The 26,350-nt window shown below is 30.7% G+C and overlaps 1 long non-coding RNA gene across 2 annotated transcripts; it reads right to left on the bottom strand.

Moving 5' to 3' along the window:
• Positions 1 to 1,846: 1,846 nt before the first annotated feature.
• LOC145334781 (uncharacterized) lies at positions 1,847 to 4,145 on the bottom strand. Of its 2 annotated transcripts, none has more exons than XR_013884980.1 (3): positions 3,963 to 4,145; positions 3,156 to 3,258; positions 1,847 to 1,912 (listed from the first exon to the last, which is right to left on the bottom strand). It is a non-coding gene; the product is annotated as an uncharacterized LOC145334781 (long non-coding RNA). The 2 variants fall into 2 exon arrangements; XR_013884979.1 differs by having other exon boundaries at positions 3,968 to 4,145.
• Between the last annotated feature and the right edge of the window lie 22,205 nt (positions 4,146 to 26,350).

The raw sequence follows: 26,350 nt of genomic DNA, 5'->3' as shown, positions 1-26,350 counted from the left end.
TATAGTAATATTTTACAGATCAGTGGACAACCAAGTCAACCAAAAGTTTCAGAATTCATACATTGTAACCAATATTTTTATATACTTTAATAGCATAACTATCTTTACGTTATTGTGGAAGGTCTAATGTTCCCCTTACCCCCCAAACAAATTGCCAAAAAAAAATAGTTTATATAAATCATAGAAAACAAAGCCCAATCGGTTCAAGACATTAGGGCAAACATCTTTTGGGTAAGGTCCCTTCGTGGCAATGCCTCTTAATGGGCGATTCGTCGAATTTTTACAGTAGCTTTTGAGAGGTTATTTTAGGTTAGGTTATTATTATTAGGGTGATTTCCCTGCAAGGTTAGACAATTGGCCACGCATGGTTAGAGCCACCTGCAGGCGCTAGAAATATAAGAAAAGCTCCTGTTAAAAAACGACGAATCGCCCCTTAAGAGGCGTTGCCACGAAGGGGACTATACCCCATCTTTTTATTAAAGATAATTTACTTTTTACAAATTTAAACTGAAATAGCAATCATTCAATAAAATTATAGAGTAGCTTATTTAGATTGATATTAACTTTTCTTTGAAGCAGCAAGTTGTGCCTTATAAAAAATGACGTCATAAAATACAAATGACCAATGATAGTCCAGTATTAATTTATATTATCCAATAGTAAAATACAATGATGTCCTATCATTTATATTTTGAATTGTATGACGTCATTTTTTATTTGATGCTTCCTTTTTTGTTGTTGTTTTATATTCTCACAAAGAATTGGGGGGGACTCAATCAAACAGAATTTATTACCCTTTCTACCAAACCAAGGATATATTATTTACTATCAGGGATGAGGGAATACGGATATTATTCCATTATAAATATAACTCTTATAATAAAGTAAGAGGATCTGCTTCTGTGTGTCTGTCTGTCTGTGTGTACCAAAGGATCGCACTAACCGCTGAACCGATATGATTCTTCTTTACAGGGTAGCAGCTTTTATAATTAATATAAATATGTGACTCAACCTCTTAAATGATAAGACAATGGATGATAAACATCCCCGATGATAATAGTTATTTCTCGCATCGTATTATAAACAGCTTTCCCAAGGCACGGGCTAAAAAAACTGGTTTTAATCTTGTGATTGTACCTTTTTATATTCGTAGAAAGCTGGATATAATACAATGCTAGACATAGTTTTTTTCGTATGGATGAGAATCGGTTCCCATCCACCGGATTCGAATGAATACGAGAAATAAAATTACCTCTTTTGTGGATTATTGGTTTAAAAGTTTGAACACAAAATTTTTGAGTCAACGATTTAGGAAACATCTTAAGTAAGGTATTACCAATTATTCTTATAAATTGACCTTTCCCTAAATCCTTGCGAAAAATTCCCTGTAGTTGGCTAATCTTTACAGTTGCAAATATCTGTAATTTTTACACAGGATAAAATCATTGGAAGGAGGGGTTTGCTTGGATAATAAATATTATCAGGCCTAATTAAATTGTAAACTTATAACAAAAAGACAGTGATATTAAGGGATAAGATAGTGTACGATAATTAGATGTATATCAATGATGATAAACAAAATTAACCCCTTTGGGATTCATAATAATTGGATGAAAAGTTTGAACAATATTTTATGTTTGAACCAACCAATCATAAACTGAAAAAGAGGAAATAAAAATGTTTATAAAACTTTGGGTATCAGTTTAATTTACAGTTCATGTATCCGATCTATGACATTTTGTATTTCTGGGCAGGTTTTAAGCAAGTTTTTGGGATACAATAACCATTGAATAAGAAACATTTTAGTCCCTATTCACAGTAAAAGAATATAAAAACAATTAGATACCTGTTTGAAGCTTGTTTGTTATCCTTTACTCTGTTATGACAAAATCATTATATCTCAATTTAAGTCCTGAAAATATACATAAGAATAAAATTAGAATTTAGAAAAAAAATAACACATAGTAAAAATATGTAAAATTAAATCAATATGAAATTATTTTTTTTTAACAAATTACATATCACCTATTTTATTTGTTTATAAAAACGTCAAACTGCTTCTAATTTACATATTTATTAATATTTATTTATTTTATTTACTCAGTTGCTATTTATCAACATGTGTTAATTTTTGTTTGTTTTTTTCGTTTCTGAGCTTCGCTTTTATGGATGTTGTCATCCATATTTTTTAAATTTAGAGTAAATAGTGCTACAGCTTGTTCAATAAAATTACAATTCTAATTGTAAAACAATAACTTTTTAAATATGCTTTTGGACTATTTCAAAGCTATTTATAGTGCAAGTTAAAAATGGATATAATATATATGTGGATATTATGACACACATTATATCCTTTTAGTTTGCTATTATGAACTTCATTTATTGTTCAGTTCGTTCATCCAGTAATAGGGGAGGGGACTTGGTAAAGGGGGTGCGGGTATCGATATTTTAGCCAGCTGTGAGCATTCTTTTATCCGAGTAAATGAAAATATGGTGCAACATCCAAGTAATAATAAATCGATTTAGTTTAAATATAAGTTGTAAAAGTGAAGTTTAGTAGTAATGTATTAATGTAACAGATGGAGTATTCACTCAATTTATCTTATAAAGTTATGTTATGGTGTTCATGCGATTTAGTAAAGAGAGAGAGAGGGGACAATGGGCTGTTCATTACACTAGTCCACAAAGTTCTATAACAATGTTTTTTTAATTCGTTGGCTTAACAACTTAGGAGACTTTAGTCAGTTTTGATTGGTTTATTCATTACCTTGAGTGTTTAAACGTTTCAACCACTAATTTTAATCTAAAGATGGAGCAATTTTGTGTATCATCATAGGGGATGTACATCAATTTGTCGGCCAATGTCTTATCCCTTTAGATTAGTGGTTTTAGTAAGATATTTTTAAAAAGATGTATAATGCAAAATTGTTTTTTTATCCTTACTTAGAGATCTTAAGGCGATAACTTTTTGTAAATTTATTTGACCTATCACAAAAAAAAATAATCCAAATCTTTAAGCCAACACATCAGAGAACGTGTTATAAAATTAAATCCAATAACTACTTTACCTTTCGAATTTTTACTATTTACCATTTTTCTTATTAAAAGTTATAATTGCTGTTTAATTATAAAAACTGGTAAGTTTAAATGCTTACCTCTCAGTGCTAAAGTAATTATTAGTTCACTTTCAACTTGATTTGCTCTCAGCAATGTAAATCAACAACAACTTTTATTTCTTCATCTACATAATATCTACAACTGTAGTGAGGTATTTGAGTTGATCAGTGTGTTTTAGTAAAGCTTTTTAATCTTGCATTATTGGAGACTAGCGGCTACGCCCCCCTAGAGGCCTCTATTGGCATTTAAATATTTTTTTTTGTAAATTTTAAATATCTAATTTAAGAAATAATTTGTCTATGGTACGATCAGCTGTTAAATTCATGTCTCTACGCAGCGCCACTACGCTAGCGACACTATGCAGCGGGAATTTTTCAATTTTTTTCGATTTTATTGTGATTTCTCTTGGGAGGGTGGTGGTACCCTCCTCCAAAATAGCTATAAACCTTCCCGGGACCTATGAGAAAGTAACTCTGTTAAGGAGGACCCAATCAGTTCAGCGGTTAGCGAGATCCTTCGGTACAAACACACAGACACACAAACAGACAGACATCCTGTTACTTTAGTATAAGGATGTTGGTTTGGTCTACTACTAGGTAAAGCTGTTTCTTTTTATCTAGGGTCTTAACACTCAGACAACCTTCTTCTTTATTTTGCTCTTAAAAAAATTATTTCTAGCCACTAAGGGGACAGAGTACTATCCCTTCAATGCCTTTACTGAACCTAACCTAACCTACAATAAGCACAAACAAATACATTTTTCAGAAGTTTATTTATAGTCCAAATGCGATATAAATAAACAACCGAAAAATGCTGCTTTATCACACACTAATCAACTCACGAACCTCACTGGTAAAGTTAAGTTGCTCACTTCAAGTTCATATATATCACTTTATATACATCTATTTTTGCTTTTCACTAGGCTTTAATTTACAATTTTCATGCTACTAATGTTCATTTTAAATTAAATTATTTCACTTATGATAATTCAATTTTTCTTTCTTCATCTCTTTATGAGAACATTTTATGATTCTGAAAAAAATATAAATTATGAAATACATGTAGTAATAAGAATCCATAAAAACGAAGCTCAAAAATCAGAAGGAAGGACAAACGATCAATAACTCTTGTAGAGTGTCAGAACTTAATATGCAGAACATTAAAGTGTAAGTATAAATAAAATTGTACATACATATGTTGCAAAATTTTGTAAATACATGATGGAGTAAACGGACAGCTTTCTTTTTCAGGATTTGAATATAGAGATGCCTTGCTTATGATATTGTACCTTGTTGTCCTGAGAACCACTATTCCAAAAATCAAATGAATATAATAATTATATATTAAACAATATTTAGCCGTCTTGTAGATTTTAAGTAACAAATGGATAACACTTTAAATTCTGAAGGATAGATTAGAAATAAACTGAAAACATTTTGATTAAAAAACAGTAAAGTATTATACGGTAATCCAATTAATATTAGATTTTACCATTGTCAATTCGAATATTATACGATTTTCATGATTTTTCCTTTTTAAATTTGATTTAGATGATTTTGATGAAAAGCTATAAACCTTTCCAGGACTTATGAGAAGCTACACTGTAAAAGAGAACCATATCGGTTCAGCGGTTTGCGAGATACTTTGATAAACACTGACAAATAGAGATCCTGTTACTTTATTATAAGGATAATAAAGTAGATGTGCTTCTAAAAATCAAGCAAAAAAGTAAAAAAGTTAGTTTGTGTTGAAGGGTAGAAAATGATTAATTTGTTGGCGATCTTTTTATACTCAGATTTATTTTATGGTTGCCTCATAATTAATACACTTCTACACTCTTCTCCTAACAGGGATAATGCAAAGAAAGATAAATTAATCTTGTATTTTAAGATTGGCATATAATAAGCTGTCCTGTTTTTGGTAAACCTATTATATCATATACAATAGTAGTTAAATATCCACGTGGATATTCAACTACTATTGAGAAATTCAACAAGATCTCGCCAACCACTGAATTGATTTTGTTCTCCATGTTATAAAAGCTTTGAATGGTTCCTGAGATGTTCTTAGGCCATATCATTTATTAAATAAAGCGTTATGGCGGTTTTAAGCTATTTTACTGCCCAGTCACTAGTTTTAAATAAGTAATTTTAGCTCGTATTTTGCCTACTGTTTGAAAATGTTATAATTGCCTAATTTCCTGCTATCAGCTGATTTTCGAAGACCCAATACAAAATCGGGACAGGGCCCTCCGCCTTGTAGGGAAACTTACATATTGCCCTTTCACCCTCCATAATTTTACTTTTATTCTAATTCTTAAATGTTTCTTGTCAGTTTTATATTCTATTTTTTTTCTGTTAAAATTTACAATTTTAAATGTTAATTCTTTTTAATCTGTTTTAATTCTTGAAAAACTTTTCTTGCTTTACAAGAAAAAAGAAAATACTAGAAAATTTACAAAGACAATTAAGTTCAATGTCAGCACAAAGCGCAGCTTAATACAGATCCTGTTCTTTTATCAACATACTAGCGGCTACGCCCTTAGCATCTAGGGGCTCTGAATTATAAAAGGGCAAAAAATAGTCCAAAACCACAACCCCAAGGCTTAGATATAAAAATAAAATAGCTTAAAACCATCACGGGTTCTATAATAAAAGGTTCCTTAAAAAGAAGTACTCAATCAGTTCAGTAATTATTGAAATCTTAATCTTCAGATAAAAAATTTAGGTGTTCTCGCTAAGATCTCGCTAACTGTGCTGGACTGACATGGTTCTCCTTTCCAATGAAGATTCTGAAATATCCAGGGAAGTTCCACGATTTTAGAGGGAGTACCTCCACTCTCCCAAGAGAAATCGCTCGAGAAAAAAATACCCCCATGAAATTTTTTTCTCTCTAAAACTAAAATGGAAAGGGGAGGTTTGACCTACCAACTTCCCTTTCTTTCAGTGTCTTTCTAAGATAGATAAAAAGGCTTGTTTTAAATCCAGGGAAGTTTTATCACTATTTAGAAATCACCCCAGCTAAAAAATTTCTTCCCAAAAAAATGAATGAAATGGAGAGGGGGGAGTCGACTTAACAACCCTTCCTATCCCCTCTAAGACAGATAAAAAAGCTAGTTTTAAATTCCATGATGAATGGATGTTTTGTTTTTATAAAATATGAATAATTTTATGCTTATGTATAAATTAAAGCTGTATAATTAAAACAAACACTCACACACACACACAGACACGCCAGGGAGAGAGAGGACATTGGACTGTAAATCTTACTAGAACCCAAAGTTTTATAAATACGCTCTCTGATTTGGCTCAATATACTTATGTGTCCTAACTTTTCAACCTATACTGTTCAAATAAGGTTATTTTGTTTTTCATCATTGGGGATCTATTATCCATTGTCTTATTCCCTAAGAACTCTGCAAAACACACACATACACACACACACACACACACTCAAATACTGTATCTCAGACTATTAAAAAGATTAGCTAGAATGATATTAATTACTTGGATAGGACAAAAACTATCCAACAAATCTTTTCTGTACCAACTTTTCTCTCTCTCTCTTCTCTCTCTCTTTCTCTATCTTTCTTTCCTCTCTCTCTCTTTCTCTTTCCCCCTCTATCTTTCTCTCTCTCTCTCTCTCTCTCTCTCTCTCTCTCTCTCTCTCTCTCTCTCTCTCTCTCTCTCTCTCTCTCTCTCTCTCTCTCTCTCTCTCTCTCTCTCTCTCTCTCTCTCTCTCTTTCTCTGTCCCTCTCTATCTTTCTTTCTTCTCTCTCTTCTTCTATATCTGCCTCTTTTTTTCTTTATCTATATATCTATCTTTAAAACAGGCTTAAATGTTTGTTTTTTTCTTTTCTCTCTCTCTCTCTCTCTCTCTCTCTCTCTCTCTCTCTCTCTCTCTCTCTCATTCTCACTCTCACTCTCTCTCACTCTCTCTCTCTCTCTCTCTCTCTCTCTCCCTCTTTCTCTCTCATTCTCTCTTTCTCTATCTATCTATCTATCTCTCTCTTCTCTAATAAATATTTTTTAAAAATCTATTAGAACTAATATTTATTTATTATAAATAAATATATGATTCGTAGGCAAAATAATTCAAATGTCCATTTTAAATTAACTTTTTCTTGAATATTTAATATTTAATAATAATTTAGAAAAAAAAAATCTTCAAAATTTTTTGTGAAAAATCTTTGAAATATTTTTGGTATCATTCTCAGAATAATAAACATTAGCGGCTTCGCCCCTAGCCTCTAGGTACCCCCACTACTTTCTATCTATAAAAAAAATGGGGATTTTTTTTGTTTTTTTGGGGGGTTGGGGGTGTCCCACCACCTAAGAAAATAGCCTAAAACCACCACAGGACCAGTAGGTATATACCCTGAAGAGTAGAATCCGATCGGTTCAGTGGTTACCAAGATCTTAAGGGACGGACGGACAGACAGACAGACAGACATCGTTCTACTTTGTTTTATAGATTATGAACAGCTTTCCGCAGATATTAAAATGAAAAATTGAAAGATTAAAACCAGTTTTGTTAGCCCTGAAATACAAAGCTGGTATAAATTTCATGATTTGTATTTTTCTCTCTCTCTCTCTCTCTCTCTCTCTCTCTCTCTTTCTCTTTCCCCCTCTATCTTTCTTTCTTCTCTCTCTTCTTCTATCTCCTGTCTCTCTGTCTCTTTTTCTTTATCTATCTATCTATCTTTAAAACAGGATTAAATGCTTGTTTTTTCTTTTCCTATCAGTTCTCCTCTTTTGCTCTTTCTTCTAACCCTCTCGCTTTCTATTAAAAAGTAGTCTCTCTCTCTCTCTCTATCTATCTATCTATCTGTTAATCTATCTCTTTGATATAGTCTTTCTATCTCAAATGTTTGTCTTTTTTCTATTTTGTTTTAATTTTTTTTTATTCCAAAAAAGTTCGCTCCCTCTTCTCCTTTATGCTCTTTCTTACTAACCCTCTCACAATATATTTATCTTTCTCTCTGTATCTCTCTCTCTATCTCTTTCTCTCTCTCTCGCTCTCTCTCCCAATCTTATCCCGTTTTCTTTTGGCTTGTATCTGTCAAAATAAATTGTATAAACCACTAGAGAGTATATAGAAGTACTAGAAGTAGACGGACAATCCATATCTAGAGAATAACAGTGTCACAAATAAGTAAAACTACAAATAAGAAATTATATAAATGTAACCAGATCACTATCTGTTTGTACCGAAGGAATCAATATGGTTCTCCTTTACGTTGTACCTTCTAATAGGTCTTGGAAAGTTTAACAACTATTTTAGGGGAGGAAACTCCCATAAAAATATTTTAAAGTACAACTATAGGCCTCTATATGATCTTCAACTTTTAAATTTTCTGTATTTAATTTAATAATAGAAAACAGTAGGGAAAAATAGATCCTTATCAATATCTATACAAATTTCAATTGTTAGAATGTATGTAAGTTTCTCATTAAAATCTTCCTTACTATTTAACTAGGTTCCATTGAAGTTCCCTATTTCATTTTCATATATAACATACAGCATGACCCTCGAAAAAGTATTTTTAAGCATCTGCAGCCTATATTTCTCAATAAAATATTAAAAGATTCATATGTACTTGTTCTCTATAATTTTCTACATCAAAGGATATCAAAATATTTTTTTTACATCAATTAACAGCCGAGATTTTTAAAGCCAAAGTTTGGAAAAAGTGCTTGAGAAACTGGATATTGCTAAATATTTCTTAGTTTTTTATTAGTATACTAGCGGCTACGCCCCTAGAGGCCTCTAGTGGCACTTTAAATGTTTTTGTTTGTTAAATTTAATTTTTTATGTACGATACCACCTTATTTGACGTTGAAGTCTCCCCTAAGGGGGAGATTTTTTTGTTTTTGGGGGGGTTAGGGGTGTCCCACCCCTCAAGAAAATATCTTAAAACCACCACAGGACCAGGAGGTATATTCCCTGAAGAGTAGAGCCCATTCGGTTCAGTGGTTACCGAGATCTTAAGCTTCAGACGGACAGACAGACGGACAGACAGACATCGTTCTACTTTGTATTATAGATTACTTTTTATCAACCAGTTAAAAAACAAATAAGAAAGAAGAGCAAGTTTACAATTGATACATTTTTTATTGCATTAAAAAACGTTACTTTTACATATAAAAAACTACTTTTCAAATTTTACTGAATACATTTTTCTTATAACCATTTTCCCTCAAATCTTATAATATCTCCCACTTATTAATATGACCTTAAATAAACCCCTCCCCAATTTATGCTCATTACCAGAAGGATTAGCACAACCTTTACCAATAAATTCACGCCCACTCATCAAATTAATCTAAGACACATAAAAATCATTTAAATTGTTAAATGTTTAATAAAAGTTTGTAGCTGTAACTTTTTGGTTTTTTAACTTATTTTGATAAAATAAAAAGTGTTTGATTTCTGTTTATGTAAACTTTCAATTTGCTACTAATTTTTATAGAATTTCTTTCTGTAAGGGTGTTTTTGCAATTTACACTAATCTAAAAATGCCTTTTAGAGCAAGTGAAAAAAGTGCTTTCAGCATAAAATAAATTTCTTGGAAACATCTTTATATAAGTTTTATAAAAAGTATTGAAATTGTGAGGAAAACACGTCATTTCATTTTAAAAAAACATTTTTCTTGAAAAGTTACTTTTTCCTTAGCCACTTTTTCAAAACTTTGGCTCTAAAAATCTCAGCTGTTAATTGATGTAAAAAAAAATATTTTTATATCTACTTATGTGGAAATCTACAGAGAACAAGGACATATACATTTTTTGATAATTCATTGAGAAATATGGGCTGCAGATGCTTAAAAATACTTTTTCGAGGGTCATGCTGTATATTATATTACCTATTTCATAATGTGTATCTATTTATTAAATGTTTATTGTTATATTTCAGTAGCGAATGTCTTGAAGTGTTTCATAGATACTCAAATATTATACAGGGGAAATATATTTTCTTTCTAATATTATTTATTTATAATAATATAATATTTATATATTAAGGCCTAAATTGAGCATTTTATTGTAATTTAATAAATAAGTAGCGCAACTATTCTGTAGGTATAAATAAGAAAGAACAAGTAAGTATACCAACGTTTAAAATTGTTTTTTTTCTTCAGAAAAGGTTATTTTTTTAAGAATTTTTAGTTTATTCACACAAAGTGCCGATTGAGAACTGAAACCTCTCCCCCCCCCCACCACAAAATAAATTGAAAGATATAAAAGAAGGGGGGGGGGAGTATGGCTATTTTTTAAAATGTAAATTATATTGGCCACTAAAGTTTTATATACATGTTCTCTTAATCGTTGGATTAAATACTTTTGTCACTTTCAAAAATATCTATTGGGTTGTACAATATAGCAGTGTCCAAACTTTAGTACTAACAAAATTTAATCCTGAAAGGGTAATTTTGTTTAACATGATTGAGTGTATATATGAATGGATCGTTCATTGTTTTATCCCTTAAGATCCCTGAATAAAACTAAACTAAACTAACACGAGACAAATAAATTACTGGTTCAATAAAATTAAACATGAATATATAAATTAGGTAAAGTTTTAAATCTAGACATTTAGATAACAAAGATGACAACATCCATAAAAGCGAAGCACTGAAACGGTAAGACAAACGGCCATTATCACTTGCATTTTGTCAGAACTTTATAGGTGAATATAAATGTATAAAAGTCAAAGCAAAATTATAAGTAAATTTGTTGAAAAACTGCTTGATACAGGTTAATGTTTATGGGCGTACTTACATTTTTAGGACCTGATTATAGTAAAAAAAATCAACATGTTTAAAATGGACGTACGGACATTCTGGTAATGATTATAGAGTTGCTACGCTATCTAAATCGTACCTAACTACTATAGGAATCACCATGCAAAGTTTGAAATCGATAGGACAATTTTAACATGCCTAAGTTAATGAAAAAAGCTATCCGGTACAGACGTACGGACGGACCGACCCTAATTATAAAAAGCTACGCTTTTAACAATGATGCCATTTTACAATTTTACTTCCAAACAAAGGTTTTAGGCCAAATTACAAAGGTATTTGAATCCCGCTTTTTGTCACTTTTCTAACTGTACATAATTTTAATCTGTTTGTCATTAATGGATAGTTCTTATCATTAATTTAGACATAAGGATTCTTGTAAAAGTTGGGTACAATTTTAAAAACGTAGCAAATCATTACAAGATAGTCGACAGTAAATCAATTTCTTACATGTTATTTCTTTTCTTCTTCCAAAATACTTGATTTAAAATTTTTAAACTAGTGATTCATAGGATGATTAGGTATTATGTTAAAAGCGAAGCATTTACAAAAATGTAAGTATGACCTAAAAAAGCCTTCTGTATTTTGGATAAATTTCTACGGAGAAATAACTCAGAGTTGTAAATAATTTTTATAAGTAATACAAATTTTAAATGATCGTTTGTCTCTCTGTCTGATGTATTGATTTTAGCTTTTATAGATGTTGTCATCCTTGTTCTACCTTCATACTGAATGAAGGGTAGAACCGGAACATCATTAACAATCAGTGAAGATCTCTTAAAACAGAGTAAAAATTGGTCGTACAGACATAAAGTTTTATAAAGTATCTGTACTCCTAACACCCTTCTCAAGTAATTAAAAAAAAGTATTTCAAAGTGATTAAAACTAAAATAAAAGTAATAAAGAAAATTTTCTATGAATAAATTTCCACTTTGCTTTATTTGAATAGAAAGAAGCCTATTTAAAATAATTTTGTATTGGCGCAACTCTATAACTAAGAGATGTCAGCAAAAATGGGGATAGATGTCACCGTGTTTGGCTTACGTGTTCTATTGACGTCACCTAAAGGGAAAGAGAAAGGGAAGGGGGATAGAAACCCTCTAGAAAGAAGATGGGGCATAGTGTATTTTATGACGTCAATAGAATAGGCACGTCAAAAGTGGTGACATATATCCATTTTTTGCTAGGGCACTATAGACAGCTATATTTTCGCTACATTAGCCCTTTGAAGCTTTTTAACTCATTTAATCTAACTTAACCTTAAATAAGATTTTTCAGAGCAAATATCTACATAATTTCTGTATTAGAGTTTGCTGTATTATTTTATATACAAATTGCTTGTTGTTACTGAACAACTTATGGACAAAAAGTCCTTGTTTTAATGAAAATTTATGATAAAAAGTTGTTGGGAAAAATTGTTTTGTTTATATTCTCAAATCATTTCATTTCCACTCATAGAGATAGATGTGGGGGGGGGGGTGTTCTAAAAAAATACCGACCATGTTTATAGGGATCTAAAGGTATAAGACAATGGCTGATAAATTGATGCACATCCCCAGTGATAATACACAAAACTACCCTTACTTTAAATAAAAAAAATAGTGGATACCGTTTAAAACTCAACTTAAGAATCAACCAATCGAAATTCACGAAAGTCTCTGAAGCTGTTAACCAAACCAATAAGAAAACGTTGTTATAAAACTGTGAAATATGGATCATAGCAACGTAGGGTTCCAGGACCTTCATTTCTATGCAGACAACCAACCTTTTGGCTGCAAAATAACGTGAAAACTATGAAAGTTATGAGTTGTGCCTGTTTTAAGCCATGGCATTTCTTCTATAAAAGACAGTGTCTCGCCTTCAAAGAAATTTAACTAAAAGTAGCTTGATGTCTGTCCGTCTGTCGTCTGAAGCTTAAGATCTCGGTAACCACTGAACCGTTAGGATTATACTCTTCAGGGAATATACCTAAGCCACTTTCAAATATAGTTTAAAATTAGGGGGGGGGGGGAGATGATAATTTTATTTTATATGTGCGATTTCTCTTGGGAGGGTGTTGGTACACTTTCTCAAAATAGTTATAAACCTTCCTAATACGCAAAGAGAAGCTACATTGTAAAGGAGAACCATATCTGTTTAGGGGTTAGTGAGATCCTTCAGTACACATTTTCTTTTTTATTTTCTTTAAAATAAGGATAATGTTTTTAGAATAGCACCCCTGTTAATATTCAAGCCTCTGAATAAACAAAACAAGAATAGAAAGAGATGTGTATTTGCGTATTCAGAAAAATATTTAGTTTTAATGGCACAACTAATTCATAACTAAAAATGGGCTGGGATCTAAAATGATAAGACAACTGCCGATAAATAGATGTGTATCATCATTGTATAGGCCATTGTCTTATCCCTTCAGATCCCTGATACCCTTTCCTATGAAAAATCAGCATGATAATGTTTATTTAGGCAATGTAAGTTTAAAATGTAACAAATGGGTAAAATTTTAAATTTTAAATGTTTTCTTAATTTAAAATTACATATTTCTTATGTAAACAAAAATATTAATTTTGTTAATTTTAAATAAATATTATTTAAGATGAAGAATTTTTTATGTAAACTTTTCATGTTTTTAGTTGTGTCCATTAATATTTCCTATATAGACCGACTAGTCATTATTCAACTTATTATTAAATTCTACTATTGGTAGTGTGCAGGATTAAGGCTATTTTGCTGTAAAAGGTAACACTTTTCTTCCCTCTGTCTATAATATAAGACTAAAGATGAACCTTAAAAAAAAGTATAGGTTGGACGAAGGGAAAAAGCTTCTGGCTGCTTACATAATAATTATATTAACTTATAATTTCATATGGTGTATTATTTGTTGAAAATCCTTTATTTATTATCGAGGCCAAAATTCCTTAAATATCTCCCATATTATCCTCTATATAAATAATCTAGAAAAAGAAAATATAATCATTGCTTTTTAAACAATTAACTTTAAAACAAAGTATAAAAATGTCTTTTTGTATGTCCTTCTGTACAGTTCAGGATATTTACATAGTGATCATACAATGGTTTTAGGCTATAATTCTGGGAGGAGGGACAACCCCTCCCCCAAAAGAGAAAATAGAAAGTTTCTCTATAAAAAATGTCTTACACTCTTATATTCAATACTATTGGCACGAAAAATGTTTTCTTTTCAAGATCTGTTTAGCAAAAGAATCCGCTTTATATTTTTTATTCTTGTAATTTCTCTTGGAAGCGTGGCGGTACCCTTCCCGCAAATAGCTATAAACCTTCTTAGGACCAATTAGAATCTACACTGTAAAGGAGAATCATTTCGGTTAATCAGCTTGTTGAATGAAGACCCAAGAAAAAGGAAACATTTTAAAAGGAAGATTTTATGCTTAAGGAACACAGTAATAGTGTCTGACTGATTATGACGTAAAAAAAAATTAGCCAATGAGAGGCCACTATACATTTTACCATTGATCAATAACGGCCTCTCATTGGCTAATTTTTTTTGTTACTTCATAATTAGTCAGACACTATTACTGTGTTTATGCTTAGGTTATGCTACCTTAAAAAAGTAGAATATGTCTTTTTAAACTTTAAAATCTTAATACTTAGAATGATGAATCTAAAATCTAACTTTCTTCATTTATTTCTAAGAAAGAGTTTTCATGAAAAAGCTAATCTAATGTTTAATAAGTAATTAATGTACATCCCCAATAATGATACACAAAATTATCTCCTATAAAGATTAAAGTTAGTGGTTGAAACGTTAGAACACTCAACTAAACGAATCAACCAATCAAAATTCATTAAATTCCCCAAAGAAAACGTTATCATAAAACTTTGGGGACTAGTGTAATAAACAGTCCATTGTCTCCTCTCTCTCTGTCTAATATGTCAATTTGTTTGTCTGTATATCTGATATATCATAGACATTCCGACAATATTTAGATGAAATTATTTATGTGAATTTTATGGGATTTAAAAATACTAAACAGTCGAATCCAATAACATCTTGATACAGTCCTTTGTTGATTTGATAACATCACAAAACTTTTCACCTATTAGCTTAAAAGTAAAAACACTCTTTTGGTAAGTCTAGAAATTAAAACTGCTTTATCATATCTATGAGAAAATTTCTTAAAATATGAAGACTTACGATAAAAGTTTTAAAACAATTAAAATAGTTTTACTTTAATTTATTTCACCTAAAAACAATAAAAGAATTTTTAAAAAAAATTAAGGAGGAAAAAAGATAAAAAAAATAGGCCTCAGCCGACACTGGACAGAAATACAGACAGACAGCCGACACTGGACAGATATACAGACAGACAGTCGACACTGGACAGATATACAGAAAGACAGCCGACACTGGACAGATATACAGACAGACAGCCGACACTGGACAGATATACAGACATACAGCCGACACTGGACAGATATAGAGACAGATAGATAGACATAAAGCCAGACCGACTGAATGAAAGACATATAGACGAACACACAGAAGATGGACAAACTGACAGACAAACTGACACACAAACTGACAGACAATCTGACAGACAAACTGACAGACAAACTGACAGACAAACTTACAGACAGACAAACAGAAAGACGAACTCACAGACAAACTCACAGACAAACTCACAGACAAACTCACAGACAAACTCACAGACAAACTCACAGACAAACTCACAGACAAACTCACAGACAAACTCACAGACAAACTCACAGACAAACTGACAGACAAGCTGACAGACAAACTAACAGACAAACTCACAGACAAACTGACAGACAAACTGACAGACAAACTGACAGACAAACTAACAGACAAACTGACATACAATCAGACGGACAAGCTGACAGACGACCTGACAGACTAGCTGACAGACAAACTCACAGACAAACTCACAGATAAACTGCCAGACAAACTGACATACAAACAGACGGACAAACTTACAGACAGACGGACAAACTGACAGACAGACGGACAAACTGACATAAAGACGGACAAACTGACAGACAGACGGACGGGCAGAAAATTTGTGTTAAACATTATGTTGAATTATAGAAAATAATCAAATAGGACTAATATGAGAGAGGTCGGGAGGTCTATTTAATCAAACCCTAGAAATATTGTTAAAGGAATATTTTTATAAAAAAGAAATTGAAGAGAATAAAAAAAAACATACTATGAAAAGAAAAAATGCGACGAATGTTACCTTTAATTCATACGCAGGGACTAAGATATGAAACTTACATAAAAAGATTTCCCAAATATTCCAAAAAATTTCTTTATTCTTACTTATTTGTACAGATTAGATACATTTTGTGTTATCAATGATTATTTAATATATTATTTTATCTGTATATATCAACATTTACAATCCTATTACTTAAAGTAGTAAAGTCTGTCGCGAAGGATCTTGCTATTGGCAGAACCGATAAGACTCTTCTTTACAATGAAGCTTCTTATGGGTCCTGAAATGGTTTTAGGCTTTTAAAAATTTTATTAATAAGTCATATGTATGATCAGGCTAATGTGCCTTCGAAAATGGAGCTCCTAGTAAGTTATAAATAGAATTAGAATATTGTTTTCTGGAGTGCCTTATCCCTTATCAAATTTGATTGTAGACGTTTTTCTAGATTTGTTGTCCTACATAAATGTATTTTTAGATAATTCTTTCTATTCATGCATTTGTTTTTATAACAAGTCTCAGGGATCTTAAAGGATAAGACAATGGCGGATAAATTTATGTACATACCCATTGATGATTCATAAAATTACCTCGTCTGTAGATTGTAATTAGTGGTTGAAACGTGTGGACACTTAACTTAATAAACTAACCAATCAAAATTCACCCAGTCCCCAGAGTTGTGAAGCCAATGAATAAGAAAACGTTATAATAAAAACTTTGGAGACTAGTGTAATAAACAGCTCATTGTCCCCTCTCTCTCTGGTATTACTTTGTACAAAACTACTCTAAAACACTAATTTGTCAGTCTGTAGTTGTCAAAAACCGTTTGAAATATTTTAATATTTAATTGTTTGAACTACAAAAATAGTTTCTACTCTGAGACAACCAACGTTCGCTTGGCAATGTAAAAATTTATTTTTGTTGCACTTATTTAAATTCAAATATATGCATTTTATCAAGCGTCTAACATAGTAGGTACGTCTGATCTGACCTTAGTGGCTATAAAAAGTGTCGCGTCATACTTAGGACCAATCAATCAAGCAAAACTATTGATTTATGTATATTAATCTTCAATAGGTTAATGCCTTTTAAATACAACTAATGTACCTAAAATACGGATATAAAAACTTGTAAAGAAGCCTAATATGTGCAAATGACGATTTTGTATTTCGGTAGTTTCAAGAAACCTTTAAAAAAATTCTTAAAAGATTATTTTTGTAAGTAAAATTGGATCAATACATTTTTACAGAATATTTTGTTTAGAGGGGTTTTATAGACAGTTGACTGCGGATACAGAGCGCTATTTAGTCTAGAATTTTAGAATATCTAGGGGCACTAGAGATGTTTGGGTATGAATTCTATTTTTTTTGTTTCAAAAAGAAAAATTTGAGCGAGAACCTTGGTATATACAGACAGAGATCCTATTACTTTTATATAAGGATAAAGAAAATGGTCTCAAAAATATCTCGACCTTAAATAAATAATTATTCCTGAGGGGGCATGTAATGATGGAGAGAGAGGGGGGGGGGGGGGGTTGAATCAACAGAATACTACAAATTTAAGCGATTATACCAGCTACGCTTTTTATATTGATCTAAACATTTTTTAGCACTGTTGCCAATTTTTAAAAGTGCAACTAATCCTATGTGTGCTGATACTTTACAGTTTTAATTAATATTTTTTGTAGCGAAGCTACACTAAAGGTTGCGCCCCTAATATCTAAATGCTTTGATTTTGAAGGGTTAAGAATGCGCAAAAAAATAGTCTGAAGCCATACCATTCCAAGAATTCGATCTTTAAATAAAATACCCTTAAACCATCCAAGGACCAATGAAGCTTGTTTATAAAATAGAATAAATGTAAAGATGGTAAAAAGATCAACTTGAAAAAGTAATCTATTTACATAACCCAAAGTTAAAAAGCTAGTAAGTTCTATCAGGACATGGATAGGCTATCACAACAAAATATATTTCATATTTTGCAGAATTTTTACATTTATATTATTAAAATAATGACAATAGAACAGTTTAAAATAACAGCACAAATTTTATATAATGTAGGGTTGGGCCGGATACTTTTTGGCCGGTTACCAGATACCGGATATCCGGCAGATTTCTAATGCCGGATATTTGGTTCCGGCCGGATATATGGCCAACGTTCGATATCCGGCAATTTACCGGATAACCGGATATCCGGCGTCAAAAATCAGCCGGATAACATGTAACCAAATAGTTTTAATATCCGGTATCCGGCCGGATATTGAAAATGACCGGATATCCGGCCCGACCCTAATATAATGTAACATAATTGTTCAAATCTGATGTTAATTGACTTATAATAGCTTTAAATTGATAAATATAAGTATAATAGTATTAGCATTTTAAGATATAATTATAGATATGCTATGCTTATTTTGGCTTGACTAATCTTTCTAGGAATCAATCAATAAATAAAAGTTGTTCAAATTCTATGCCAAAATAGTTTCAATATGTGTTAAAGAAGGTACTGACCGCTAATAACCCTCAAAAAAAGATTGAATGGACAGGCAAACAGATGTGCATAGCCTAAATGTAGAAAACCTTTCCATAATAAAATAAAAAATATTCAAAAGCAACTTAATAAATATGGCGAATAGTTTTTCTTCAGGTGATAAATCCCTGTCCCATTTTTGTATACATTCATCTCTTTGAAACATTTTTTCCTTCTAGTTCTCTACAGTAGAGTTTCATTAGCATAGAATGGCTGATGCATTCAAAATTTAAATATCCACTCCCCTTGATACTAAAGACCCGGAAATCATCCAATTTTAATGTGTTTTTTTATCAATTATCATATAAAATTAGAAAAGAAGTAATAGCTTCTATATTATCGAAGTTGCAGGGAGGGAGGGAACATTGGTATTCCAAGTTTTATTATCCGTTGGTCGTAAAACTTTGGGTACTATTATTGAATTTTGATTGGTTGGTTCAAATCTAGAAATTAGAAGTGTCCAAACTTTTCAATCAATCTTTTTATTTTAATTTTGTAATTTTGTTTATGGTAATTTGGAATGTATATCAATCTATTGTTCTTTGTCTTATCCCTCTTCCCGTATCGAAATAAGAGTGAAATATTTAGATAGAAACATGTCAAGAGACATTAATTAAATCATCCCCCAAACATTGTAATCAAATGTTTGCCATTATAATCTTAAAATAATGAGGAAAAGTAATAATTTATCGTTCATTGTCATCTACCTGTATCACTATATTTTTTTGAGTGTTCAAATGTAGGGAGGGAGGGGACAATGGGATGTTTATTACACTAGTCCCCATTATTTTATTATGCCGTTTTCTTATTTGCTGGCTTAACAACTTTGGGGACTTCAGTGAATTTTGATTGGTTAGTTTATTAAGTTAATTGTTTCAACAACTAACTTTAATCTACAGAAAGGTTGATATTTGGGATTACATCAATTTATCGACCATTGTCTTATCCTTTTGGATTATTAAGATTTTGAACTTTCTTGTCTGCGTTTGTCATCGTTCTAAAAAATAAAACTTATGTACAATTTTCCAGATGTTTGGAAAAATAATCAAACTTTTACAAAACTAAATAAACTAAAACGGAAAAAGAAAAGTGGCACCGAAATGAATTTGGCATTTTTAAATAACATATCTACTCTAATTTCGAGAATGTACGTTAGCTTGTCCGTTTAACATATTTACGTCTTTTGGTGGAAAAAAAGTTAGATAATATTTTTGTCACATCGTATTATAGACAACTTTTCGAGGTAAAAATGAAAAAAATTTTAAGATTAATTAAATTTTTTTTGTAACCGAGGGGTCGAGGGCCGGGACCAACAAAACCTATGAATCAATTCTGAGCCTTATAAACAAATTACATTCCTTTATTCGTGGAAAATTGTCCATAGTACGATATTTTCAGAAAGTCTCAGAACCAGTCATCCAGCAGAAATAAACTGGATTAGAAGCCATACAGAAAATTTATCAATTCTATAAGGATTTTTAAAAATTATTATTATTTCTTTTTAAAAAATCAATTAAAAACTCCTAAAAATCTATTAAAATAATTTCCATCAAGAAGTATTACATCATATCATACTAATTATTTTTTTTTTTTACAAAATTCTGTAATAATTAATACCATTAAAAGTTTCTGAAGCTAATTAAATATTTATCTAGAGAAATAATCAGAAACAAAGGGAATCATTATTAAGACCAAATGTTAGCTTTTCCTTATAACAATTTTAGGGTTTGATTGTATGGGTTAAAAATATTATTGAGTGATGGTTTTTTTATTTTGAATTATTACAAATCATATTTCTCTCCGCTTAAAGTCATTTAACTCTTATAATTTTAAAAGCGAAGCTTTTCTTTAAATAGGGTAGGTCCGTCCGTCCGTACATCCGTGACGAATGGCTTTTTTCGTTGATATAGGCATGTTAGAATTGTCCTATCGGTTTCAAACTTTGCTTGGTGATTCCTGTAGTAATCTATAATCATTACCAGAATGTCCATACGTCCATTTTAAACGGATTGATCTGATTTTTGGTATATTGATTCCTCAAACAACAGAGTACAATATTATAAGCGAAGCAACTCTATAATCAATTCCTAAAAATGTAAGTATGTCCATAAACATCATACTGTATCAAACAGTTTTTTTAAAACAAATTTACTTACAATTTTGTTTTGAATTTTATACATTTATATTTAGATTTTTCAGTTCTGACACTATACAAGTGTCAATGTCCGTTTGTCCTAACGTTTCAGTGCTTCACTTTTGTGAATGTTGTCATCCTTATTTTTAACAAGAGCAAGTAGTAAAGCTAGAGATCTTAAGGAATGTATGGACAAAAAATTATATATATCCAAGATGAGGATATACAAAATTACCCTCACTGTAGAATTTTATTATCAGTTGAAAATCTTGGACACTAGTGGTTTTAAGCCAACAAATAAAAAGAAAATAATTACGCTACCCTAGCTTCAAAGAACGACTTAAAGAATGATAGACTTATACAACCAGACATATACAAACAGTTATAATGTAGCTTCGCTACATAAAATTATCGTTAGTATCGTGTCCTTGTTATATTTTCATTGTACCCTTATAATTCCTAAATTTCAAAAAGCGTTAAAAATGTGTTTTAAGATATTAAAGTCTACGTAAAAATTTACATTTGTTCAGGTTAAGCATAAAATATTTTGTTTATATACAATTAATATTTTATATTTAATTTTTATACAAGATTAACAGGATCTCTGTCTGTCTGTAGCGAAGGATCTCGCTAACCGCTGAACCGATATGGATCTTCTTTACAGCCCTGGGAAGGTTTTAACTATTTTTGTGAAGGGTACTACCAACCTACGAAGAACAATCGCCCCCAGGAAAAATTACTCTCATGAAAAAAATACCCAATTATCATAGGAATCTTTAAATATAAAAAAAACTAAAAAAATATCAAAGTTTAGCATTAAAATACAGCAGGTTAAATAGACGTACCTTTAATTTATATATTTATACTATATTATTACAGATATCTTTATGCAAAGTTAACGATTAACGATTACACGATCATAACTATTCAGCACGTCGTACGTAAGGACGCAACTTAAATATAGAAAAGCTTTGCTTTCCAGGAAAAAAAATAAATAAAAATAAATATATTCTTTTTGCCCCCACTTTTTCCTCTGCCACATTCCATGAAAGTCAAAATTGAACATTTTTTGGCTGGAATTTCTACAACTCAAAGTTGTACTTCTAAATTTTAATCTATTTTTAAAGGCGCAGCTTTTCTTTATTTCACAATGTCTGTCCACTTGTCCAACTGACCAATGCTACAAATTACCAGGGTAAAGCCAATGGACGATAAATTGATTTACATCCCCAAAATGATAATATTCAAAATTATCCTTCATGTAGATTAAAAACTTTAGTCACTGCTTTTTCAAACCAACAAATTGAAATGAAGATGAAGAAAGTCCCCCAATGACGTCATACAAATGAGGGAGGAGTGGGAAAGAAAACCCCTAAAAAAGAGATGGATAATCCCTCGTTTTTATGACGTAACATGCTGATCTTTTGAGGGACTTTCTTCGTCTTCATTAAAATTTTAAAAAGTACCCAAATATTTTGAGGAAAGTAACTGGGTTATTAAACTTTGGGTACCAGTGTAATTGTAAAAAAATAAGTAGAATATAAGTAAGTTCATATTTCTGTTTGTCTATCATTTAAGATCTCGCTAACCTTTTGTAACAAATAAATATCCTTTACAGGAAATTTTCATATTGGTCTTAAGATTTATATTATCTAAAAAAGATATCTATAGAAAATGTATTAAATATGTACAACAATACATTAGGTTGACTTCCTTTAATTAAGTTAGTCTAAAAACTTTGATTTTAAACTAAAACTGTCTATCTAACTATCTATCTATCTATCAATCTACCTACCTATCTATCTATCTTTCTATCTATCTATCTATCTATCTATATATCTATCTATCTATCTATTTATCTATCTATCTATCTATCTATCTATCTATCTATCTATCTATCTATCTATCTATCTATCTATCTATCTATCTATCTATCTATCTATCTATCTATCTATCTATCTATATATCTATATTTTTATCTATCTATCTATCTATCTATTTAACTACCTATCTATCTATCTATCTATCTATCTATCTATCAATCTACCTACCTATCTATCTATCTATCTATCTATCTATCTATCTATCTATCTATCTATCTATCTATCTATCTATCTATCTATCTATCTATCTATCTATCTATCTATCTATCTATCTATCTATCTATCTATCTATCTATCTATCTATTTATATATCTATCTATCTATCTATCTATCTATCTATCTATCTATCTATCTATCTATCTATCTATCTATCTATCTATCTATCTATCTATCTATCTATCTATCTATCTATCTATCTATCTATCTATCTATTTATTTATCTATCTATCTATCTATCTATCTATCTATCTATTTATATATCTATCTATCTATCTATCTATCTATCTATCTATCTATCTATCTATCTATCTATCTATCTATCTATCTATCTATTTAATTTTGCAAACAGTATTGAAATTTGAATATAACAAAACTGATCCTAAACAAGTCTCCTATTTCCTTTCTATTTTTTAAATTGAATCAAAAGATAAATATATGAAAATAAAATGAAGTTGAAAAAAGTACTATAAACTAACCCCTAGTAAAAAGTAACATTTTCTTCTAATTGATTTACTTTGTTTATGATGTTTGTGTGTCTCTTCGTCCGTTTGTTTTTAAATATCTCGCTAACTTCTAAAGTGAAGATTCTTTTACACACAAGAAAGGTTTTGGGTGTCTATTTTGAGCTACACACTCCAAATATAAATCTACCATATAAAAATCATCCTTGATAAAAAAAATACATTTTGACTCAATAATTATAATTCTTGATTATTAAAAGAATACGAGGAAAAATAATGGGGAAAAAAACATTTAATACCTAAGATTAAGTATCTAAAAACTTATATTCCCTTTAACCCTGGTATTTAAGGATAAATAGGTTTTGAAATGCGCCTATATTCCGCTATCCATCCACTCAAAACATATTCTTTCACGGCTCACTTATTTTATGTCGGGAACGTTTTGTCCAAAAGATCGCCCAGTGTAATATACACGTATATTTCATTTGTACACATAACCTTACCCCACTGTTATAAAATATTTTTTAAGCAAAACTTTTCTACATTTAAAATAGCTAGAATAGTAAAATTATGCATTAAAAGATTGACATTATTTCAATATTTTCATTAACTTGTATAAAGATTCCTGTAATGCTTTAGCTTTTTAAAAGATACTAGTGGGTCCTCCCCTAAAAGAAGGGCAAAATATATATGGAGGGGGATATCTTATTTATTCCACCTCGAAAATGACTTTAAAACAACCCAGGACCATTAGGTATATTCACTAATAAGCACTACCTCGTCGCATCAGCGGTTACCGAGATATTTAGCTTCAGAGAGACATCCTTCTTTTTTGAATTATAGATAAAATGAAGTCTATTGATTTGTTTATTTTGATGTAGCTTAGACTAAAGCAAAGCATTTGATACACAATATATTTGAAATTCATTCTGTTTATTTTAAGAGTTTCAACTTTAGTGATCTGTACGTTGGACATCATTAAATTTTAAATGTAGTTGTAGGCGCAGCAACTTATTTAATCAAAACCTTTTATCAGAAACGAGGGGTCTTAAAATGAACCCACTGTCTTTGAAATACAGAGAAATTTCCATCTTATATCTATCTATCTATAAGGATTTAAAAGAAATATTCTATTCAAAAATTGGCCAAACATACACACATACACATCCCACACATACATATATAAGAGTTCTTTTACATAAAATATTTAAACTGTTATAGTCTATTTAGATCAATTTATAACAAAATTTTAGTCTGTTCTATCCCAGGAAAAAGATATAACCAACAAGTGAAATAAATCTTAAATAATATTTGGGGGGCAGATGGAGAGGTTGTCAATGTTACTAAATGTTGCCCCCCCCCCCCCACGACAGATAAAAGCCACGTATAGGTTTCCCAATTTTGTTCGAATTAATTTCGTTGTTGGTAAAAGCTGGTTCTATCATCTATAATACAAATTAGAACGATGTCTGTCTGTCTGACTGTCTGTTTGTATGTCCGTCCGTCCGTCTGTCCCTTAAGATCTCGGTAACCACTGAACCGATTGGATTCTACTCTTCAGGGAATATACTGGTTCTGTGGTGGTTTTAGTCTATTTTATAGTGTCCCCCCATTATTTTGTGAAGTTTTTTTTTGCGAATTTTGCGATTTATTCGCGAAAATTTGCGTTCCATTCGCATTTTTTTACCTAAAAAGATGTAATTTAGCTAGTATAATTTAAAGAAACAAAACTAGAACAATTTTATCAATAAGAAGTGCAGATACAAACATTAAAAGCAAGTTTATTTTTATTTTATTTCAATTTACCAACCAATTTATTGACAATTTTGTCAGATTGTTAGACTGACACACAATAATTGTGTAATTAATCAACGGTACTATTAAGGGAAAATTTTAAGTAAATTATTGAACCTAGTAATAGTGTCTAACTTTTTATCTTTGTGACGTAACAAAAATCGAAGGATGAGTGGGGAGGTGGGAAAGGAAACCCCTAAAAAAGAGATAGATTTTTGTTACGTCACAAAGATAAAAAGTTAGACACTATTACTAGGTTCTAAATTATTTTTAATTGGAGTTTTCTAAAAATTAGTAATTGGTATAATAAGGTTATTTTTTTATATCTTTGATTATATCTTAAATCCATTTTTCCTGGCAGACTCTGTATCAGCCAATGAAAACAATCATTTCGAACATTTTCTGACTGACAATAAAGTTAGAGGCAAAAAATGTCCCTCCTATTCCATATGCAAGATTACTAAAGTTATTATCAACTTGCTATTAACCTTAACCTCGTAGTAAAACGTAGGTTATTTCATCGTAAAATGAAACATTTTCTATAGCATTCACAAACTATACCTACTTTTTAAAGTTGGAAATAAGAGTTAATTATTATTAATGTATGGTGCCTTTTTAGGGGCAATTGCATTCCCAAAGTCTTACTATTACTACCAGATATTGCAGCAAAAATTAATATTTCTACGCGGCGTGCTCCAGACTCAAACCCGACACCTCCGGGACGGCCAGTTGGCATGTTGACATAAACTATTGCCATGTTACAACGACATAAAACTATCAGAATATTGAAGCACTGGAAAGTATCATGTGTGACGTCATAAAAATACGCTTATTATCCATATCATTTTGGGGGGTTTCTTTCCCACTTCTCCCCTCATTCCTCCTTTTTAGACGTATTTTTATGACGTCACACATGACACTTTCCAGTGCTTCAGAATATCAATCTTTGTCCTCGGATAAGCATTGAAATTCCCGACATAGTTTGAAAACAGTTAGGAAAAATTATCTAAACTTTTAAACATTTGTCAGACCTCTGCTTTTCTATGTATGTATATTAAGATATATAAGTTGGAAATAATTTTAATGTTAGAGTGAGATTTGAAATCTGCATCAAATTTTAAGGATTTTTTTTTATAAAATTCGTTTTTTGTATAATTCTTTATCTAAAAGCGGAAATACAATTTAAGTTAATTAATTTTGACATC

Source organism: Acartia tonsa, chromosome 12, assembly GCF_053477335.1.
Source record: "Acartia tonsa isolate MP-2025a chromosome 12, ASM5347733v1, whole genome shotgun sequence".
Lineage (NCBI taxonomy): Eukaryota > Metazoa > Arthropoda > Copepoda > Calanoida > Acartiidae > Acartia > Acartia tonsa.
Note: the sequence above shows the minus strand (reverse complement) of the source record. Positions and strands in the feature narration are given on the sequence as shown.